We start from the raw sequence: 10017 nt of genomic DNA, 5'->3' as shown, positions 1-10017 counted from the left end.
AAGGCAATTCGGAGAAAAAACATTTTACGAGAGGCCTTACTGGTAATTTTATGAATGTCCTGATTCCATTTGAGGTTCTTAGTTACCAGCAGGCAATGGTATTTATGTTCTGTTACATCAGATAGAAAAATATTTTTAGGCGAATAAACGAACTATTGTTTGGAAGCGTAAGATCTGGACGCATAAAATATGCGTAAAAAGGGGCATAAAAATATTTGGACGTGTAATTCGAATGCAAACCTGGGCCAAAGCTTAAAGCCCATTATCAGTAAAAATGCGCTTATGATGTCGGTTGGTAAAATAAATAATTTAATTCACGTTCAACCGAAGAAACCATGGCCGTATCCACCGTAGCCTCCGAGTCCGCTGCCGAATCCTCCTCCGAAGCCTCGTCCGAAGCCTCCACCGAAGCCGTACTGGGCGGCGGCCAGACCACACAGGGCGGCCAGCACCACGAGGATGACCAGGAGGGACTTGCTGTTCATCACGGCTGCTTGGCTTGGCTCTGCGGATTGGAAGAAGAAAGGAAATCAGGGGACAGCATCATCACGCTTCACATACTGAAAACGCGCTTATAAGTTGGTATTATGCCTTTGTATCAACAATGTTGCGCAATGGTCTGACTGCTGCATCCTTGTTTCCTTGCGCTGATTGTTCATGCCGTTCAGTGTACCAAATTCCTATGATTACATAGTTTATTGTTTTCAATTTCGTCTAATATTTCCGTTCGTAGGATATTCACCGCTCCATTTTTTACACACCAAAGTGCAGATGCGCAGAATAAAAAGACAGAAAAATACATATCAAACAGAATGACTTCCCCGGACCACAATAGCAGACTTTGGAATGCTCTCTTCCAGTCAGTCATTTAACGAGAAGAATAAACAAGGCTAAACGCGCTAAAACGCAGCTCAAGGCTTTCAAGACCCGTGGCTCATCGGTGCGAAGGAATAGTGTCGCGCACTCAACGGCCGCTGCTCACCTGCTGCTCTGCGGAAGGCTGGAGGATAAAAAGCTGTCTGCTCTAGTTAACGGAGCAGGCGCGCTTAAATAGCGCCCAGCACGCACACGTGCCTCCGCGCCCTTCGCCGCTCGTCGGCGGACGGCAGTGCACCGGGAAAGCCCCTTCCGCGCAGACCCTCGTGAACGACTGTAGTCTAAGGCTAGACGGCCGACGCAGTGATGCCAAAGGGGGGTTCTTACATTAAAGATGCTGTTACAGGAAGTGGGCTCTTGACATACCATTCCTGCATTGCTTCTATTCTGAGTTCCTTTGTTAGCACCCCCCGGCGGATTAAACAATTTTTCGGCACAGCTTGTGCCGCTCGGGCGGGCGCGTATAGCAAATATGCACAATGAGTAAACGAAGGCATCCGCAAAAGCCGCCATGTGTAAATGTATGTGAATGGTTTATTGCCGATATCGTAGTTAAGTCATTAGACTGGTACGCGTACACAAAGAGCGCCTATTGAATGATGTAATATTATCATGAAATGAACCGCATATACGTCTAAAAGATAACCGAGGCAAAAGCCGACAACAACATACATGCTGTAAACTGTTCTTTGGTTTTGGATGAGTTAGTGCTAGACTCCTTATACTCAGTTGCTGCGGCCATAAGTCTTTTAGAAAATGGAACAACATTTCTGAAAATGTAAGAAATTGGAACCCATAAACGACTCCAAAATTTACTGAACGACAAGAATGAAACAGACGTATTTGAGCTACGCTCGTTTATCCAGTGTTAGGCTCCATGAAAATATAAAATAAGGAGATTGTGAACGCTGCCAGCTGAACACTGATCATCTTATCATACATCCGGATTAGATAAGGCTGGAACATGTACCAAAACTACAAGCAACGTGATAAGTTAAGAAGGCGCGTATTATGAAAGATATAATTTCACTATTTCCTTACTAGCCTGAAACTCTTCACTGTTGGCGTTTCTAATTGATGTATTTAACAGTTAACATGCTTTCGCAAGCCTTGCTACCCGCTTGAAGTTCGTAAAGAGTTTGCAAGCAAGGTAGTTGCTTAACACATTCGCAAATGCAGTTTTTCGCTCTTCGCATCAGGAACGAATTGACTGCACTGGGGAGATTCTACAAACCTGCGTTGATGAGATATAGCCCAGGTAGAGTAAAGAATTTCTGCTCTTAGCGACAAGTGCGTTCCGTTTTATCGTGTTTCAGTTCCGTTTTATGTTTACTTGCTTATCATCATATTTGTCTGTTTGTGTGTGCCTGTGCATGAGTTCTTTCCTATCCACTTGAACCGAGCCTATGTTGCGCTTACCTCCTCAATAGACAATCGCTTTATTCTGCTCTTCAGATTCAGATATGGCTTTCTTTCGTCGATGCTAGCGCTAGGTTTCCGCTCTGTTCTCTCGAGTGACCTGGCCATTACAACACGCACTACTTCAAGCGTCTCTTAGGTTCAAGCACGAAACTAAAGCATATGTGACTGACGAATATCCTCAGCCAAGAGCAAATTTGTGCGAGTAGAAATAAGACTTTTCTAGTAGAGACTGAGGTTCCTACAGGACAGCTTCTGCAGAAAAATTGCAATTCCGACGACGCAGGTATAGAAGGTGCACATTTTGAAACCTAGAAAAGTGTAACAGGATTACATGAATCTAAAAAGTGTTTCGAGGTAATGTTTTTCTTTCAATCGATCAGTGAAGCGAATCGATGATAGGACGATCAGACATCTGTTATGACAGTTGGGCGAAAGCAGTTAGATTTACCATGAATGATAGCTTTGATTCTTTCGCTCTATTTTATGCTTCGGCTGTATGTGTGTTTGAGTTCAGGTTTATGTTTACCGGCTTGTCTCCATATTTGACTGCATGTGTGTGCTTGTGTATCAGTTCTTTCCTGTCCACTTGAACCTAGTCTATATATTCGCTTATCTCCTCAATAAACAATCGCTTCATTCAGCTCTTCAGGTTCAGATCTCGGAATGAGTCAATTGTTAGACTTACGGAAATGAGTGGAGCAATAAGCAACTCTCCAATGCATCACTTACTGTGCACGAATGATTGATCTTTGTGATATACTCTCAATAAACGTTTTGCAGGAAAAGAAAATTACTATCGTCTTTGTTTATTAATTATGCTTAAAGCTCTATAGATAATAAATAATGCGGCCGCCACTTACATGCTAATAAAAAAGTTGTGTTAAAATATTTTCTTATATAAATATCCTGCGGAGACTAGTCGAAGCAGGGTGGGCGTAAAGGTCAGCGAAATTACAAAGAATCAGCATTACAAAAATGGCAATAACAGCATTTGGCGGTTCGAGCCCACGCGGCAACAGTTAGGTTAGTGGGTTCCAATCAGTTATTTTGCGCGGGAAAAATAGCAATTTCTAAGTGTCTGTCTTAGCGCACATAGCGGCTAGAGAACTAGGCTGGTAACGCCAAGTTTGTCTAGCGGGTAACGACGTCATGTATAATGAGGTGTCCAGACTGAGTTTGTTATCTAATAAGAGAGAACGAAAACTATCCCGAACTTTTTTCTTCGAAGCTCAAGTCGTTCAATCTTCTTAATTTCAATTAAAGTGGAAAGGAGGAATCAGTCCTTGCATATTTCTTAAAGATAAACGTAACATCTCTTTTCTGTGTTTTCCCAGATATTTTACATTATATTTATTCAAGGTGTGTCATACTTGAACGCACATTGAAGTTTTATCGTATTATAGAGAAATAACAAAGTAGCTTTGTGTTATGAGGGCATTTTTCAGTTTGTCATACGCAGCACAATTTTTGAAACGCAGAGAAGCAAATATTGTTCATATGGAAGTTTCATGATAAATTGCTCGTTAAAGTAACACATGAGTATTTATAAGTACGGAAAGCTGAGCAAGTTGGTTACTGTTATCCATGGTAAAACAGCGCGGAAAAAACACAAGGACGGAACAAACACGACGACACGAGCGCTGACTTTCAACTGGTGATTCATTACGCACGTGTGTACATATACTATTCCCGCCAAACACTACACAGAACAAAAAATATTCAAGAAACACTGCGTCATCACTGAACACATTAAATCTACCTTGCTGCAAATGCATGCTCCAAACAGGTGATTTCGTGGTTAGCCAATGATAATGAGGGCTTGCTAATGCATGCTGCACCCCCCTTGTCAATATGATATGCCTCTACTAGTTCCCTTACTATCTTATCTTTATGTTTGAAGATGACGGATGTCTGATGAAGCAATGGGGCGCACGTGTGCTTAGGTTGCCTGCAGTGCAGCGCCAAATTCGAACTGGCTGCCCTGTCCAAAGAATTGTAATGCTCCCTCGGCCGTTCATTAAGACATCGCCCAGTCTGGCCAACATACCACGCACCGCATGAAAGAGGGATCTTGTATACTACACCTTCGACGCACTCAACCCTCCTCTCTGCGTGTGCTGTGGTACAACCACCACCAATCGTCCTTCGTAGTAGGGACTCTCGCTTCCGCTGCACAGCTCGGCAAATGTTGCTTAATTTTCTGCGAGACGAAAATACAACATCAACTAGAAATTTTCGCCCCACTTTCTTCAGACGGTGTGATAATGCATGGACATAAGGGATGACAGCAATCTTCCGGCGATTCGTGACCTCATTTTCCTGAGGAGCACGCTTATGCTCCGATTTGATTTTGGCCATCAGCCTTTCTCATCACCTTCCGATAGTTGCATCAGGAAAACCAGCATCCTTAAGCCTAGAAATCTGGCCTTGCACACCTTCCTCAATAATATGGACACACAACTTGTTGAGGGCGGCGCGAACACAAGAGAGGAAGGTGTGCAAGGCAAGATTTCTAGGCTTAAGGACGCTGGTTTTCCTGAGGCAATTATCGGAAGGTTATGCGAAAGGCTGATGGCCAAAATCAAATCGGAGCATAAGCGTGCTCCTCAGTAAGATGAGGTCACGAATCGCCGGAAGATTGCTGTCATCCCTTATGTCCATGCATTGTCACACCGTCTCAAGAAAGTGGGGCGAAAATTTCTAGTTGATGTTGTATTTTCGTCTCGCAGAAAATTAAGCAACATTTGCCGAGCTGTGCAGCGGAAGCGAGAGTCCCTACTAGGAAGGACGATTGGTGGTGGTTGTACCACAGCACACGCAGAGAGGAGGGTTGAGTGCGTCGAAGGTGTAGTATACAAGATCCCTCTTTCATGCGGTGCGTGGTATGTTGGCCAGACTGGGCGATGTCTTAATGAACGGCCGAGGGAGCATTACAATTCTTTGGACAGGGCAGCCAGTTCGAATTTGGCGCTGCACGGCAGGCAACCTAAGCACACGTGCGCCCCATTGCTTCATCAGACATCCGTAATCTTCAAACATAAAGATCAGATAGTAAGGGAACTAGTAGAGGCATATCATATTGACAAGGGGGGTGCAGCATGCATTAGCAAGCCCTCATTATCATTGGCTAACCACGAAATCACCTGTTTGGAGCATGCATTTGCAGCAAGGTAGATTTAACGTGCTCAGTGATGACGCCGTGTTTTTTGGATATTTTTTTGTTCTGTTTAGTATTTGGCGGTGATAGTATATGTACACACGTGCGTAATAAATCACCAGTTGAAAGTCAGCGCTCGTGTCGTCGTGTTTGTTCCGTCCTTGTGTTTTTTGCGCGCTGTTTTTCCATGGATAAGAGTATTTATAGTTAGATACTTGCTCAAGAGGCAGCGAATCTGATTTATATGTGTAGCTATGTGTGTGTTTTTCCGCGTTATAAGAAGATACACACTTTTGTTGCATTCAAAACTATGCTCCATTGGTCGCAGAAGTTCAAAACATTGTTCGCAGCGATGTTCAGGTCATTCTGGTCATCCCTATTCGCAACTTCTCTGAATAAAACACAATCGTGGGCGAACAATCGAATGCACACAGGTGGGCTAACCACTTGGAAAATTTCATCGGCATATGAAAGAAAAAGGAGAAGGCCCAGTACACTTCCCAGTGGCACACCTCATGAAACTGGAGGATATTCCGAACGTTGACAAACCACTTCAACCAACTGACTTCGGTTGTTTAAGTATGCAGCATTCCATGTTATGAAAATACCAGAAATTCTAACTTCTTTCGTTTATAGAATTATTTTTTCACGAGCAACTTTGTCGAAAGCTTAACTGAAATGAGAAAATATTTGCAGCAATTTTATTCTTGTTATCTATACACAAGACAAATAAATTCATCACTGTAATGAATTGCGTTACCGTCGAGAAGCCCTTTCTGAACCCGTGTTGAAATTTACTTAGAACGAAATTTCTTTCTAAAAATTAATTATACGGTGTGAAATTATGTTTTACTAGCTTGGAGCACGATGATGTCAGTGATATGGGACGGTAGTTCTGCAAGTGCAAATTGTAAATGGGAACAATTCGGGCTGTTCTGCAATCGTCACTTAATCTCTCTGTCAGTAAATAAGCATGAAAAATAATCACAAGGAATTTAGCCAGAGTTTCGGCATAGCGACGCAGGAACATATATAGAATATTGTCTGGAACTTGTGACGTTTTTGGCTTTTAGGTTCCGCAAAATAGAAAAGACACCAGGATAAGGAATAAAAAGGACTCCAGAAGGATAATACCATGGGCTATATTTTCCAAAGCAGAATATACGCTTTGCAAATAACTATTAAAATGCTGAGGAATAGCCCTCTTTTAACAGACGATAGTGTTCTGAACCGAAACTTTAGACACAGCTTTTTTTATTCACTACTGAAACACTGGAGAAACTTACCTAGCTCATTTTTAGTGCAGTTCTGAATGATGTGTTAAAAAAAATATTTCGCACCACGTATGGTAGGTCCTAGCTTGTCCAGCAAATCTCTTAGCTCAGTAGGCTTTGCGTGCGTCTTCATGTGCCGCTTTAATTTTTGCCGTAGTTGAATTATTATTCGTGCCCGCCACGAAGTTTCCTTGCTTCCCTTTCTGTATCTGTTGGTACAAAAGTTTTGATGCAATAAAAATCAGTTTTTTTTGTAAACCAGTCCCATAGTGCGGAGGCATCAGTACCATTGAAATCTAGAAAGCAGGTTTCCATATGTTCAATTATACATGCGTCGTTAGCACGCGAATAATGTTTAATGAAACGTGGTGGTGATTGCAGGTTTTTGTGTTTTTCTTATAAACAGAGCAACGCGCTATAGAAAGGTTAACTGTAATAGTAGCATCATTATCACCAGCTAAACTACGTTCACTGGAAGATAAAGCCTCGATCATTTCTTCCAGATTGACATTGTCCTAATCTACTAATCTAAACTTCCCAATCTCATCGGCCCACCTGAATTTCTGCCACCTTCAACGCAACATTAGCAGACAAACAAAAAGCTTCCTGCATTAAACAACAAATTCATGTTGATGACATCCTAACTCAAGTGAAGGTGATGAAATTTATCAAATCTGGTTGGCCTGCTGGTTGGTCATGCGTGCTGGAGTAACGAGCAGCGGCGCCGAAGTGACAAAGAAGGTCAAGTGAGGTGCCCAGAGCCGAACGACTTGTGCGAGTTACGGGGTTTCGCGAGCGCGCTCCACATCGGTACGGTTAAGGAAAAGCGAGCGGGATGGTGAGAACTAGATACGGCAAAGCGCCAAGTCCGCTCGCGATATGAAGATTCTAAGACAGGCATATCTTTACCCAACGGCTTGCCATAAACTTATAATTACTGCCAAGCGCCCAAGTGGGAGACTTTAAACGTGAAATATTCAAATTTTGTTAACCAATTTATAGATAACTTGATGCACGTGATTTTTAACGTTTGCCGTCACTAGTTCTAATATGTCGCAAAAGATATCGTTATATCTTAAAACTCCTATTATAAAACATTTCCTCTCAGTCTTGGCGGAAACGCCATATATATTTCCACATTTTGAGAAGCTGATCACCACGGAGCCAGGAAATGCTTCTGTATGCCGGCCCACTTCGTGAGCTTAAATTTTGGCAGTATGAAGCGTATGAAATTATGTTTGCAGCTTGTGACGCCACCGAGAGAGGGTCTAAGAAGGTAATACATTGCATGAAAGGACGTCACATGTTCTAGAACGGCTTAAGCACTCATTCAGTGGATAGCGGCGATGTTCTTTGGCTGCATTGCACGTCGCCGGGCTTCGCCCTCTCCAGTCCTGCGAGTTGGGCACAGCGCTCGGATTGCCTGGCTGCTTTCGCGGTTTAAAGAGCTGCGGCCATAAAGCATTTCGCTCCTGGCTTGACAGCGCGCTCAGCGTTCCTGGCTGCTCGCGCCGGAGAGCTTACAAGCTTATATTCGGCCTTACCGAGGACGTCCGGGATGCTGGTCGCCGGAGGTATCCGAGAATGGGGCCATGGACGAGAAAAATGGACTTTATGTCTAAACTTTGGTTTGATACAGCAGGAGGGGCAGTCAAAGTAGCACTCGAATATAGAAAAGCTTTAAAAATAGCGATGCTTCTGCAACTCTAAGAGCATTGCGACAGAATATCTGATTATTTACAGAATTGTAGCGTGAATACGGAAGGTTTTGTTAAACAAAGCCGCTGAAACGCCCCGTGTATTTGATTCAGACGCAGTAGCAAAGTAACAAGTCACACACACAAAAAGGACATAACTAAGAAAATTCCCCAAATTTACGGAAAAAAAATCCGAACAGGTCCTGCACGAGAAGGCAGCGATCAGTGTATAGTTTGCGTTTAGAACCAAGAACTGTTCCGCAACAGCAGATGTATATGTGAATTAGGCGATGAGCGTTGGAATGTCCGCATGAAAGTACGAACCCCCATAACAAAAATTGGAGGGACACTCAAGTTCCGCCTTAAGGGTATCATGCGGTAGCAATATGGGTTAATTGCCATGTCTGCAGAAGGTCTAAATTCTCTACTTTATATCTACAGGTCCCTGGGAGCCCTCATACCGCTCTTCGCGCAGTGGTGTAGCGGTTAAACGATGCGCCACTGCCCTGCGATCGCAGGTACTTCCAGCGGTAAGCCATGTGCGGCTGATGTTGCTCTTCCCGTGCGGCCAAAATCATTAATTCAACTGCTACCTGCCCCAGTGGGCCGTTTTCTCACTATCTGGTAGGCAAGTTATGATGACGCCGCGAGGTCAAGTGGCCTAGGTGGCCCACCTGCTTCCTTGGTTGCTCTCTCGGTATCACTTGACAGAGCCATGTCCGTGATTTTGCGCTCTCTACTCCGACACCGGAATTTTTGGTGAACGGTGCCTTTCACACTATCGCGTTTAAACATTGTATGCATAGCCCAAACATGAGACTCAGTTCATCTGTCTAAAATCGCAAAAAGCATGCTACCTTTCGTCGAACTTTGTTATTTCGCGGAGGAACACTCTACGGAGTGGCTACAGGGCGTGCGCGGAGTGAGACAGTGCATGGGCTGCATGCACAGCAGTCGCAGTTGTGTTTGCTTTGGCGGCTTGGCGCCCGTTGTCGACTTTGCCAGTCTTTTAGCCCCGATGTTAAAACGAAAGATGATTTTCTTAGACGAGACCGCGCTGAATGCATTGTGGTTTGGACAGCGAAACTCTACCTGTCTTGCACGACACGTACACAACGACACGTACACACTAAGAATATCAGGTTAAGAGGGAGCACCCCACATTGGCGCTCTGAATTATGAGGATAGTCCTTCGTAATACCTTACGGGACCAAACAGTGAATGTATTTGCTGTGATGGAGAAAGAAAACAATGAAAACATGTGCAGCTAGATGCAAATGTCTGAAGCAAATGAGAAGGCAATAATAAAAGTACAGTTAATAGAAAAGCGCTCACATCTAAAAAATACACGTCTGGCATTTCGGTACCGCCCGAAACACAGAAAGCATTCCCTTGAAACCAGAGCTTTGATAGCAGAGCCAGACCGCAGCGCACACGGCTTTGTATCTGAATGTCATAGTGTGTTGCCGAGTTGGGCTGAATATTTCAGAACATGTCAAGGTTTCGGAGTAATATGCGTTTTGGGTTAAAATTGAAAGTCATGTGAGTTGGTATAAAGTCACTGTATTTCAAAGCACCAAGTAGACGGTGC

General features: G+C 43.7%; 1 long non-coding RNA gene across 1 annotated transcript; it reads right to left on the bottom strand.

Moving 5' to 3' along the window:
• Positions 1-284: 284 nt before the first annotated feature.
• Positions 285-9143, bottom strand: LOC144129468 (uncharacterized). Its single transcript, XR_013313920.1, has 3 exons — positions 9101-9143; positions 983-1024; positions 285-505 (listed from the first exon to the last, which is right to left on the bottom strand). It is a non-coding gene; the product is annotated as an uncharacterized LOC144129468 (long non-coding RNA).
• Between the last annotated feature and the right edge of the window lie 874 nt (positions 9144-10017).

Source organism: Amblyomma americanum, chromosome 4 (genome assembly GCF_052857255.1).
Source record: "Amblyomma americanum isolate KBUSLIRL-KWMA chromosome 4, ASM5285725v1, whole genome shotgun sequence".
In the NCBI taxonomy this organism is placed as follows: domain Eukaryota; kingdom Metazoa; phylum Arthropoda; class Arachnida; order Ixodida; family Ixodidae; genus Amblyomma; species Amblyomma americanum.
This window is presented reverse-complemented; position numbering and strand designations above follow the sequence as displayed.